The 12,080-nt window shown below is 35.6% G+C and overlaps 1 protein-coding gene across 1 annotated transcript in view; it reads left to right on the top strand.

Annotated features, from left to right (window-relative positions):
- NCAM2 (neural cell adhesion molecule 2) overlaps nucleotides 1-12,080 on the top strand; it is a 516,332-nt gene that overhangs the window by 421,222 nt on the left and 83,030 nt on the right. The gene's annotated exons all lie outside the window — the stretch shown is intronic.

Below are 12,080 nucleotides of genomic sequence, written 5' to 3'. Positions count from 1 at the left end.
TGAAATTCGATTGTAATCTTTGGATTAGATAGTAATTTAATTGTTTTCTAGAGCTTATGTAGGAGAGTGTTTTGTTATAGTAAATACACACTAAAGTTGGCACCATGTCAACTTACTCTAAATGGCTCACATTAAAAAGATAAGTTCTGCGGGCTTTCTGCTCCTTGGGAGCCTGCTTCTCCCTCTGCCTCTCTCTCTCTCTCTCTCTCTGTCTCTCATGAATAAATAAATGAAATCTTAAAAAAAAAAAAAAAAAAGATTAAAAAAAAAAAGGGCGCCTGGGTGGCTCAGATGGTTAAGCGTCTGCCTTCGGCTCAGGTCATGATCTCAGGGTCCTGGGATCAAATCCCGCATCGGGCTTCCTGCTCCTTGGGAGCCTGCTTCTCCCTCTGCCTCTCTCTCTCTCTGTCTCACATGAATAAATAAATAAAATCTTTAAAAAAAATTAAAAAAAAGATAAGTTCTGTGCACTACTTACAAGTTTTCTATAAATAGAAATTACATTTTTAAAAAAGAATAAGGGCACCTGCGTGTCTCAGTCGGTTGAAATCAGCTCTAGTCTTGATCTTGGGGTTGTGAGCTCAAGCCTTGCATTGGACTCCACACTGAGCATGGAGCCTACTAAAAAAAAAAAAAAAGAAAGAAAAAAAAAAGAAAAAAGGAAACTAAGGCCAATAAACAAATACACCTAAGATATAGTAGCTTAAGAAAAGCAACATAACTTGTGAATATAGATAGCATTCTTGATAAAAAAAAATCCAATCTTTTCACATATAATTTCTATATGTGATCTTAAAAATGGTTTTAAAATATTAAAAAGAATTTTTGCATATTAAATAATCATTGATTCGCAGACATCTTGTGTTTTTGAATATGAAGGTGTAATTTTTACTCTAAAATACAGTAGTTTATTTAGACACCTTTTTAAAGTATAATAATAAGTATAGGGCGCCTGGGTGGCTCAGTCGTTAAGCGGCTGCCTTCGGCTCAGGTCATGATCCCAGCGTCCTGGGATCGAGTCCCGCATTGGGCTCCCTGCTCAGCAGGAAGCCTGCTTCTCCCTCTCCCACTCCCCCTGCTGTGTTCCTGCTCTCGCTGTCTCTGTCTCTGTCAAATAAATAAATAAAATCTTTAGGGTGCCGCCTTAGTGCAGTGGGCAGCGCGTCAATCTCATAAAATCTTTAAAAAAATAAAAATAAAATAAAATATAATAATAAGTATAATTAGTATGGTATGTATAATAAGTATAATAATAAGTATAATAAGTATGATGATAGTACTGTTCTTAACAATGGTGGTATAGTCTTTATTTGGCAGGATATGGAAGTGTATGGTATAATAGTGTGTGGAAATTGGCATATAAACACCACTTATATTTGTGAGCTGGGTATTTCACTTCTATCTTTAGAAAACTACAATTACATGGGAAATATCAGATATTTCCCATGTGTGTTTGATAACCAATTTTGTTATATTAACTTTTTATTGAAATATCAAATACGAATACAATTAGATGAAGACAGGGACAGAGAGTTGTTTTTTTTTAAAAGACTTCTTCATGAATTTTTTTTTTTTTCAAGTTCACTTCTTAGGGTGATAATGTTTTTTTCTAGCTAGAAAACATATTTCTTTTTCGATTTAAATACCTGTCTTGGAGCAAATTAAAGATGTAGAATACATAAAGGTAAATCAAATTGCAACCATATAGTTAACAATTATCATTCCTTCCTTATAGTTTTCTACTTCTAATAGAGCATGATCTGACAAGGCAGTCTATATATGTATATGTGTATTTTTTATAGTTTTTGTCCAATGACTTTTAATCTAACTTTTAAACATTATCAAATGATTTCATTCATAATTTTGACTTTCTTACTTCATCTTTGTTATATTTAACTCTTAACTGTAAACTTTTTCATATTAAATCTTAATATGATGAGCTCCCATTTGCCTCATTAGGTGATAGGTTTTTCTGATAAAGTCACCTTCTCCTGAGCACTTTTAGGGGAGGGACTCTGCTGTAAGCTGGCAGGGAACATATCTCACATTGGGAATGGGTGCTTCCATCCTGAAGGGGGTCCCAGTGCTCTACAGAAGCCATTCCAAGATCCACCTGATCAGAATTGTGTGAAGACTAAGTGAGAAAATGAATTCAAAGCACCAGCACAGGGCATGTTAAATATTAGCTAGCTACTATTATGGCCAAGCTGTAGTTCATACTGATCACTTTTCTTTGGCTAAAAATCAGTTTGTTAAATGTCTCTTTAGATATAAGACATAGGTCTAGGGAAAAAAATACATAGATTTAGACATTATAGACCAATGCATAGTAAAACTTGATTGTGGGATAATGACCTCACTTATAGTGGACACTATATTTCTATTAAAGGATACAAAATTTCATGTGATTTTGCCACTTTTTTCCTTCTAGTCCTGTATCTTTTTCACACAAACTGCTCTTAAGTGAGTTCTCGCATGCTGTGCTTCACAATTGATTTTTATTTTAACCTCAGTCAGGACCCTGTACCTAACCCTATTAAATCTCATCTTGTCCATTTGGACACATCTTTTTAGCCTACTGAGACCCTGTCAAATCCAATGTTTTAGCCCTCTTTCCAGGATCGACTTAATTCAAAAATAACATGAACTGTGGTCATCTGTATTTTCACCTAAGTCATGGAGAAGTCTATCAAGTCATGTTTGAGAATAGAAACCTGCTTACAGTCTAACCTGGATAAATTGAACAGAATTCTGTATTTATGGAATTATAGTCAATCTGCGTGTCCTTATATCTGAATCATATTTTATCCAGACCCTTGTTACATAAAACTTGAAAGCAGTTGAAAGTTGGTTCATTTGGAAACAGACTTTCTTCAACTGAATACAAAGCCAAGTTTCTCTTACATGATCAGTTTTATTATCTAGCCTGGAAAAGTATACATCCTGCTCTTTTTTCCAAAACTAGGAGACAAACTTTTGCATGTCTTCAGAAACCATGTATGGCATCAGCTTAATTTTGTAATTCCCCTGCTCCTCTGGGGGAAAAAAAAAAAAAAAGAGGAAATTAGGATAGCTAGATATTATTTTCAAGGAGCCCCTGCTTGCATCAATTTTTAATCAGTTCACACTTGACATGTGTATAATGAGTTTCTAGTAAGTACCAGGCACTGTTTTAGACCTTGGGAATCAGGAGATGAGTAATATATGGCCTCTGATCTTTACATTGAAGTTAGAGTACACAAGAAAAGGGTTGCAGTAGAAATGCAGGTGAAATGCTTGGGAACAAAAAATTGAATTCTGTTTGGAATTCTTGGGGAGGGTTTCAAATAGGTGTCAACTTCTGAGTTCAGTCTGAAAGACTGAGTAGAAACAGATCCTTTGAAAAGAAAGGGAGAAATGGCAAGAATCAAGGGTACCATGCTGTGAAATGGCATGGACCCTACAGTAACCAGGAGACTGGAGGCCAAACTGGAGGTTTGAGGGGATCAATGATGGTGATGAGAACAGGAAAGTAGTGAGGTGGTCAAATTATGCATGTCCTTAAAAACATTTAGCATGTTTACATTCGCCTACATCATGTATATAGCAAGGGAAGTTTGGAGTTTTTAGTTATAAAGCAGCACAATCCTTCTATGTTGGTAGCACTGTAGAGACGGATCTCAAGATGACATAGGGTATGGGTCAATTGTCAGTTTCCATGTTTCTCTAATTAGCCTAAAATTTATAAGTGTAAACTCAAACATCTTAATGTCTACTGTTCCAGAAAGGGAGATAATAGAATATATATTATATTCTTAATACGTATGTATATATGTGTGTGTGTGTGTGTGTGTGTGTTTGTGTGTGTAACAGCAAATGGATTGCTTTTTTGTTGTTGTTGTTCTGGTGGGTGTCAGGGTAAAAAAGAAAAAGTAAGCTTTTTATTTCTGTGGTGGAAAATAATTCTTATCTTAAAAAAATCATCCTGACCTTATAAATTCTTCTGGCCACTGCATCATTTCTCTGCCCCCTCCCCCTCCTTAATAAATAAACTTCACAAAAGAATTGACTATATTTGCTGTGCCTAATTATTTTCCTCTCATTCTGTCACAAACTCTTCCAGTTGGGTTTTTACCTTTACTGCTCTATAAAACCTATTATTAAGGTAGCCGTTGAGGTTTTTCATGCTTGATCCAGGGGCCCATTCTCAATCCTCATACTTCTTGATCTAGTGCCAGAATATTAACCAGTTAATCACTTCTTTCTCCTCAAATCATCTCTCCAACCTCCAACTTAGCTAGCATGTCACCATCCTTTTCTGGTTTTCCTTCTTCCTCACTGGACTCTGCTTGATATCTTTTGCTAGTTGTTATAAATCTCTGACCTGTTAAAAATCACCATGCCTCAATTTTTGGATCTCTTTTTGTTTTATATAAACTCATATCCTTTATATACTAAATTCTTACAGATTTAAATACCACCTGTATTCCACCTGTAACTCCAATATATATCTTCAGCTTGGATCTTTTCCCTGAATGCTGTACTTTTATATCCAATTGCTTAATTCCCTCTCCGTTTAGATGTTTTATAGGTAATGCAAATGTCCAGAGGTCCAGATAGCCAAAGCCAATCTCCTATATTCACCCCTACATATCTTCCTTTGGTATTCCTTCCATCTCAGTAAATGGCAACTGACCCTTTTCAGTTGTCCCTTTTCAGTCATCCTTGAATCTACTTATTTACTCAGGCCTAACCCTTTGATGGGTCTTGTTGATTCTATTGGAAGGTATTTTAAGATCTCATTGGTTTCATGAAATCAAATTCTGTATTCTGGTTGTTTTTATTTGTTTGGTTGTTTGGTTTGCTTTGCTTTTAATATAGATTGTTCCATAAATCCCTAAACTGGTCTTCCTGCTTTGGCCTATGCCCCCTTAGAGTATAGTTTAAAAAAAAAAATGAAAAACAAGAGAACTTCTTTAAAAACAAAAACAAACAAACAAACAAAAAACATATTCTCTTCTGCTCAAAGCATTTTGGTGGCTTAACATTTTGCCCAGAGATGAAGCCATAATAATTATAAAGGCCTGTGAGGCTTCACAGTGTTTCTTCTTAACCTGCCTTCCTTGGCTTCTCTGACCTTTCTCTCCTTTATCCCACCTTAGTCATGTTCTGCACAGATCATCCCCCTTCTTTAAAAACCCAAGGCATAGCTCATATTTATACTTACTATTTTCTCTTCCTAGCATTTCCATACTTTTCTTTTTCCTTCCTTTAGGTCCTTGGTTAAATATTACCTTTTTTAGCAAAGATATTCTTGTTCACCCAATTTCTTTTTTCTTTTTTTAAAATTTTATTTAAATTCAATTAATTAACATATAATGTATTATAAGTTTCAGAGGTAGAGTTTAGTGATTCATCAGTTACATGTAACACCCAGTGCTCATTACATCAAGTGCCCTCCTTAATGCTCATCACCCAGTTACCCCATCTCCCCCCTTCCCCTCCAGCAACTCTCAGTTTGTTTCCTATAGTTAAGAGTCTCCTCTGATTTTGTCTTATTTTATTTTTAATACTACAACACTTCAACTTTCATCCCTATCCCCCTCAACCATCTCCCTTGCCTGCTCAATTTTTGACCACAGTATTTACAATAAATAATTTATATATATAATTACTTTTATGTAATTACAATGTAACCACCATAAGAGTAGGGATTGCTATCTCACTTTTACCCCCAACATAGAAAACTGCCTGGCTTGTAGTAAGTTTAGATGAATTATTGAATGTATAAAGGATTTAGTATGTTTTATTTAATTTGTTTATTAGTCATAGTTGAAATGCCTTATTAATAATGAGATATGGGAGTCCATGACTTGTGAGTATTATAGAGGGAAGTAATTTCCACTTATACCTCAGGAGTAAATGAGCACTTCAATGGAGGCTATTAGAGGTAAAAATGATTTAATTAAGGAGAGATCCCTGGGTTACCTCAGGTTAATCGCTGGACTTAAAAATATAGGAACAGGGTGCCTGGGTGGCTCAGATGGTTAAGCGTCTGCCTTCGGCTCAGGTCATGATCTCAGGGTCCTGGGATCGAGTCCTGCATCGGGCTCCCTGCTCCTTGGGAGCCTGCTTCTCCCTCTGCCTTTCTCTCTCGCTCTGTCTCTCATGAATTAAAAAAAATATATATATATATAGGAACAAATACAATGAAAAACAATTATTCAGAAAGTTAATATAACCACTTGTACGAAGAAAATTTTAAAGATGTGTGATCAAGTGTTGTGAAAAGATCAGGAGAACAATGCTTTTAGATTTGGCAATTGGAGAAAACCAGATAGGTAGTGAAATAAGAAATTTATAAGGTTTTAGATGTGCTGCAAATTTGCTATTAGATTAAGTTTACAATTGAAATAGGAAAAATATGTACAAAATCTTACTGGAAATAAAGTGACCACTCAGAGCAGAAGCAGATGGAACCCATCTTAGCATAGTCCCCAAGGTGCATGCAATTGATACGATATCGCACATTACAAAGTCTTGCTGAATCCAGAAAGGTCAGTCCTTTATGTGACAATTCCCTTAATACTTGGGTCTTTTATCAGATGGAGACTGACAAAGAAACCAAGCAGAGAAGAACTTAATATTGACAGTTGGGTGGTTATAAAATCATTGAAAAGGCAGAGGAAAGGGAAGACAAGAGAGTCACCAGTCTTTTGGCTTCAGGTCACAAATTAACAAAGTGCAGTTCAGAGGTCGTCTGCAACTGCTAACTGGAGGTCAGGAAACCCGACTGCCAAGTTACCCCTCTGTTGACTTCAGAGCCACCCCGTTACAGAAACTGTGTGAATAGCCTGTGGAGTATGGAGTCAGCTTCTGCCTTCATTCACATCTGTAGGTCCTCTTGTCCCGATGCACCTCCTCAGAAAAGTGGGAGTGGTGTTCCCGCCCCGTCAGTATTCTAAATGGCTTACTCAAGCATCTCATCCTGAGTACCTTCATAGCACTTAAAACCATACCAGCAAATAAGTCTGGGACATGGAAAAAGGGAATAGCTTAGATGATAGAAATGGATGTGATGTGTCAACAGAAAATGTCTAAGATATTTCTATTACCTAGATTTAAAGCACCATTCTGGCCAAGTACTCACTTGAGTACTTGCACTTAAGGGAAGGTTGACAAATATCAAACTCTTCCAATTGATCTAACTTTAGCCATACCACATCCTCATCTGTGGGGAAAGAGCTGAGTCCATGACTCTGAACCATACCTTTGTCACCAGCTTCCAGCATTTGAGAAAACCAAATTCCCAGAAGTAAAGATGTTAGGGCAGAAATTAGGAACAGCCTGTTGAAACAGCGTGACAGGAAAGAAAAGAAAAAAAAAAAGATTTTATAACCTGAGAATAGAGTAAGACTGAAGAAAGTGTGTCATGTGAGAGATCTTTATAGTTCATGGTAATAAGGCACAAGAAAGACTAAAAATACAAAAGACTAAAAATACAAAAGGGAAGAGAAGAGCTCTCTGGTAACGCAGTGATCTGGAGAAGAGCAAAGTTAAAGAAATTACATTCAAAGATATAGGGTTTGGCCTTCAAAGAAAGAGGAAGATAGCCTTCCATTTTAGGTTTATCCAGAAGTGATAGGATACAATTTGAGTGAATTTGCTTGATGAATTCTATTTCACTCTTGATATTGAGAAATCTATTTATATTTGTTGGGAATTGTGGATGCAGTTGAGGAAGAGTGTGAAGAGCTAAAACACATACACAGAGCTAATCTTTGTTGTTGCTGTTGTCTTCAACATATTATATCTCAGTGTATCCTGAAGCCTAAGGAAATACTGTTTTGTAATTCTGTGATTCATCCCACTTTAAAAATGCTTCTAAAACATTTACTCATCCACGATCTTATGTATACTCACATTATATTCATGAGCTCCCTTCCTTTTCTTCCACATGTGTATCTTTGGACATATACTTTCAGAATTTTACTTTATAAAGTGTATCTTTACTTTGGGATGCTTTTTTTTGTTAGACAGAGGAATATGATATTTGATGTATTATTTTGAATCTGTTTTCAAACATCTCTGTATATATGATTGTCCTGCTCTTTTTTTTTTAAATAAGGCTCTATGTTTCACTTCATTTACTAGTTCCTCTTTATTTTTTTTAAGATTTTATTTATTTATTTATTTGAGAGAGAGAGAGAGCATGCACACATGCAAGCAGAGGGAGGAGCAGAGGGAGAGGGAAAAGCAGACTTCCCATGGAGTGAGGAGTCCAGGACCCAGAGATCATGACCTGAGCAGAAACCAAGACGCCCAACTGACTGAGCCACCCAGGCATCTCATAGTTCCTCTTTATTTAATTCCATTATTTTGTTTTATCAGCATTAAAGTCAGAGGAAGAGTGACTTTTTTTTTTTCATTGTTTATTACCTTTCACAAGATAAAATAATCACCAAGGCAGACTTTTTGGAAGTTTTCACTTCTATACTTTGATCAAGCTCTGGCTTTAGGCCCGTATATAAATATCGAAATGTTTATCAACATTATTTATATACTGACAGCCTTTTTAAAGAAAGAATAAGTGAAAATAGTATTTGTGATTTTCCAGTGATTTATATCCACCAACTTATCCTCACAATGGCAAATTTAGTGTTGACATTGTTACCTTTTTATTTTTTTTTAATGAGGAAACTAATAGCCAATGCAGTTAATTTGCTCAGGGTCATACAGCAATTCCTACAACAGTCTGCTAAAGATTGTTTTTGTCCTGCTCCTAGATAATGGCACCAATTCTTTGCTATCATACACCCTCCACATCTCTAAGCTGAACCTCAATGTAATAAAATATTACACTCAGGGTCAACTAAGTAATTTTATGTTGTTGAATTTACTTTGTTCCTTGACTACAAAAAATTCTACACAGGGACCTGTGTTCTCTGAAGCCAAATTGATGGTATTTTGTGATCCAAAAGATGTTGGGTTATGCATAAATTATTAAGACACTTGAATTTTTCTCCCAGAATATGATGTTCATTCTTAAGATACTACACAGGGTGATGCATTGGATTAAAAAAAAAAAAAAAAAACGTAAGTCTGTAAATATGTCATAAATAAATAATACCTCAGTTTAAAAAAATAAAATATTGACATTGTGGATATGCAATAATGCAATAGCAGGAATATGGTTATCAGGGAGAGATAACAAAATGACAGTGACTAACTTTTGCCAAGTATATCTTAGGTTCTGTTTTGTGTATTGCATTACTTGATCCTTATTAGCAACCTTAGCAGTGGATATTACTCTAATTTCCACTTTAGTAAGAAAAAATATTGATGAAAATACAAAGAATTTGTCCAAGATTGCAGTTAAAAAAAGTAGCAGGGCCAGACTTTGGATCCATAGATTCTGAAGATATATATCCAGGCTCTTCATCTAACTCTATGCTGGTTCTAGTAGAGGTGAAAATAAATAATAAAGAAAGAAACACGTGTTTGTACAATTGTTCTATTCATTCAGCGATGGGTGACATTCATTAATTATTGAAATGGAAGGTGCTAGGAAGCAGTTTAGAAAAACATGCTGACAATGATGGGAGCTTTGTGCATGGAATTCAATATCCACAAGCCCCATTGGAAACATAGGACTCTGTTTGATAGTCTTCTACAATATGATCCTCTGTTTGCATAGACCCAGTGAGATTAGATAATTCAAGATATTGAAAGCCAGACTGAAAAGTCTAAGCTTGATGTTATAAAGAGGAGGAAGCTTCTGAATACCCTACTCAGGGAAGTGACGTGATTGGGGTGGTGCTTTAGAAAGATTGATTTTGCATTTACATGCCATATGGATTGAAATTTGGTGAGATGTCCAATAGAAAAGGAAGCCAAGAGCCACTAATCATTGCAGATAGAGGCAGATAAGATTTGGGCTTAACGTGGAAACAGGAAGGAAGAGTAGAACACAAGAATTATGATGTGGGAATGATGAAAATAACTTCGTGACTTATTGTGATGTATATAAGAGATAGACTTGAGGATGAACGTGACGATAAAACAGTGGAGAGTGGAGGGATGAATTAGAGATATTGGTTCTAGGCATATTAGACCCTATTCACTTGAATAGGTTCTGTACCTTTGTATATTATTTTTAATTATTGAAATGTTTAATTCATCATCTATTTCCTGGGGACTGAGCATAGTCCAGTCACTTTTCTCAATGTTACACACACACACACACACACATATATATATGCATGCATGTATATAAGTATGGAATAATTTGGTAGTCAGCAAGTGGTTGGACATATAAAATCAAAATGTAAAAGAAAAAAAGTATTTAGGAAGATACGAGAGCTGCAAGTCATAAGCATGTTTTTCCTTTTAGTCAGGTAACAGAAAGAGGAGTCCAACAAAAAATAAATACAAATGAAAACCTAGGGTAAGAGTCAGCCTGTCTGAAAATAGACAATCTGGCTAGATAAAGATACCCACTGGCTCAAGTTTTGGTAATGGTACCTTTGTGCTAACAAAAAAAAGGCCTCTTATTTCTCTGTGGTTGTCTCATGTCAAGGGCACAGCTCAGCTAATGGTGCATGCCTCTGTGGTCTGAATAAGAACCAAAGACCATGTCTATTCTGAATGTATGGTCAGAGGTGGAGCCCAGATGTATCGCATCTCTCCCTCCCCCCTTCAGTACTTAGCACTTTTCCTTTTTAAATGTATCCTTAAACTGAAGATTATAATTGCTGTGATGTCCAATTTAGACCTGGCTGACATTAGAGAGTAAATGGGCATGAGGTGAAGAATTGGCAGTCTTATTATAAACAATCAGCGTGTGGGTGTATATATATATCTATCTAGTATAAACAATCAGCGTGTGGGTGTATATATATATCTGTATATATACTATACATATATATATAGTATAGATATAGATATATATATTTATATTTATATATATATATATTTAATGCAAACTTTAGGTCAAGCCTATAGATGAAAAGAACCTACAGTCATAATCTGGGATTAAAGAAGCATGAAACTATGATAATGTTTATGTATGGCAACTTTCATAGATTTTTAAGGTCATTTAAAATTTTTATTTCGGGGCACCTGGGTGGCTCAGATGGTTAAGCGTCTGCCTTCGGCTCAGGTCATGATCCCAGGGTCCTGGGATCGAGTCCCACATTGGGCTCCCTGCTAGGTGGGGACCTGCTTCTCCCTCTGCCTCTGCCTCTCTCTCTCTCTCTCTCTGACTCTCATGAATAAATAAATAAAACATTTAAAAAAATAAAATAAAATAAAATTTTTATTTCCAGGTAAGATTTTAATAGTCATATGACTTGGAATACATCAGTATTCTGCACATTAATCTCCAAACCTTAGAGTTATCCCATAATGCACTTAATAGGATATCCAAATAATTTACAGTTACTAATTAGAGCTGAAATGTACACTGTTGGATGTCTCTACAATATTCATATCTAAAAGGCCATAAACCTGCCCTCCTGGCTTTTGCTCAGTACCATTTATAAGGCATATTTTTATGTGATCCACAGTGCTCTCTTTCAAGTCTAGCATATAAGGCACACTTGACTTTTGATAGCCATTAGAGATTTTTATATGAATCTTTGATTGTATCAAAACAGGAATTTGCATTTACGTGTTATTTTCAATCAAGTTTTTTTTTGTTGTTTTTACAAAATTAATTTCAGAGATGATATATTTACATATATATATATATTTTTAAAGATTTATTTATTTATTTTAGAGAGAGAGAGAGAGATCAGGGAGCAGGGACAAAGGGAGAGAGAGTCTTAAGCAGCCTCTACACTGAGCGCAGAGCCTGACACAGGGCTCGATCTTACGACCCTGAGATCACCACCTGACCTGAAACCATGACTCATATGCTTAACAGACTGCACCACTCAAGCACCCCTTATATATTTTTATAATATATGTATATATTTTAAGTAAATTATATGTAAATTTACAACTTTATGATTATTTCAAATGTGATATTGAAAAGAAAGAGAAGAGGGGCACCTGGCTGACTCAGTCACTAGAGTGTGTGACTTTTGATCTTGGGGTCA

Source organism: Mirounga angustirostris, unplaced genomic scaffold (genome assembly GCF_029215605.1).
Source record: "Mirounga angustirostris isolate CCGP_5_RB_7025 unplaced genomic scaffold, mMirAng1.0.hap1 SCAF_1, whole genome shotgun sequence".
Taxonomy (NCBI): domain Eukaryota; kingdom Metazoa; phylum Chordata; class Mammalia; order Carnivora; family Phocidae; genus Mirounga; species Mirounga angustirostris.
Note: the sequence above shows the minus strand (reverse complement) of the source record. Positions and strands in the feature narration are given on the sequence as shown.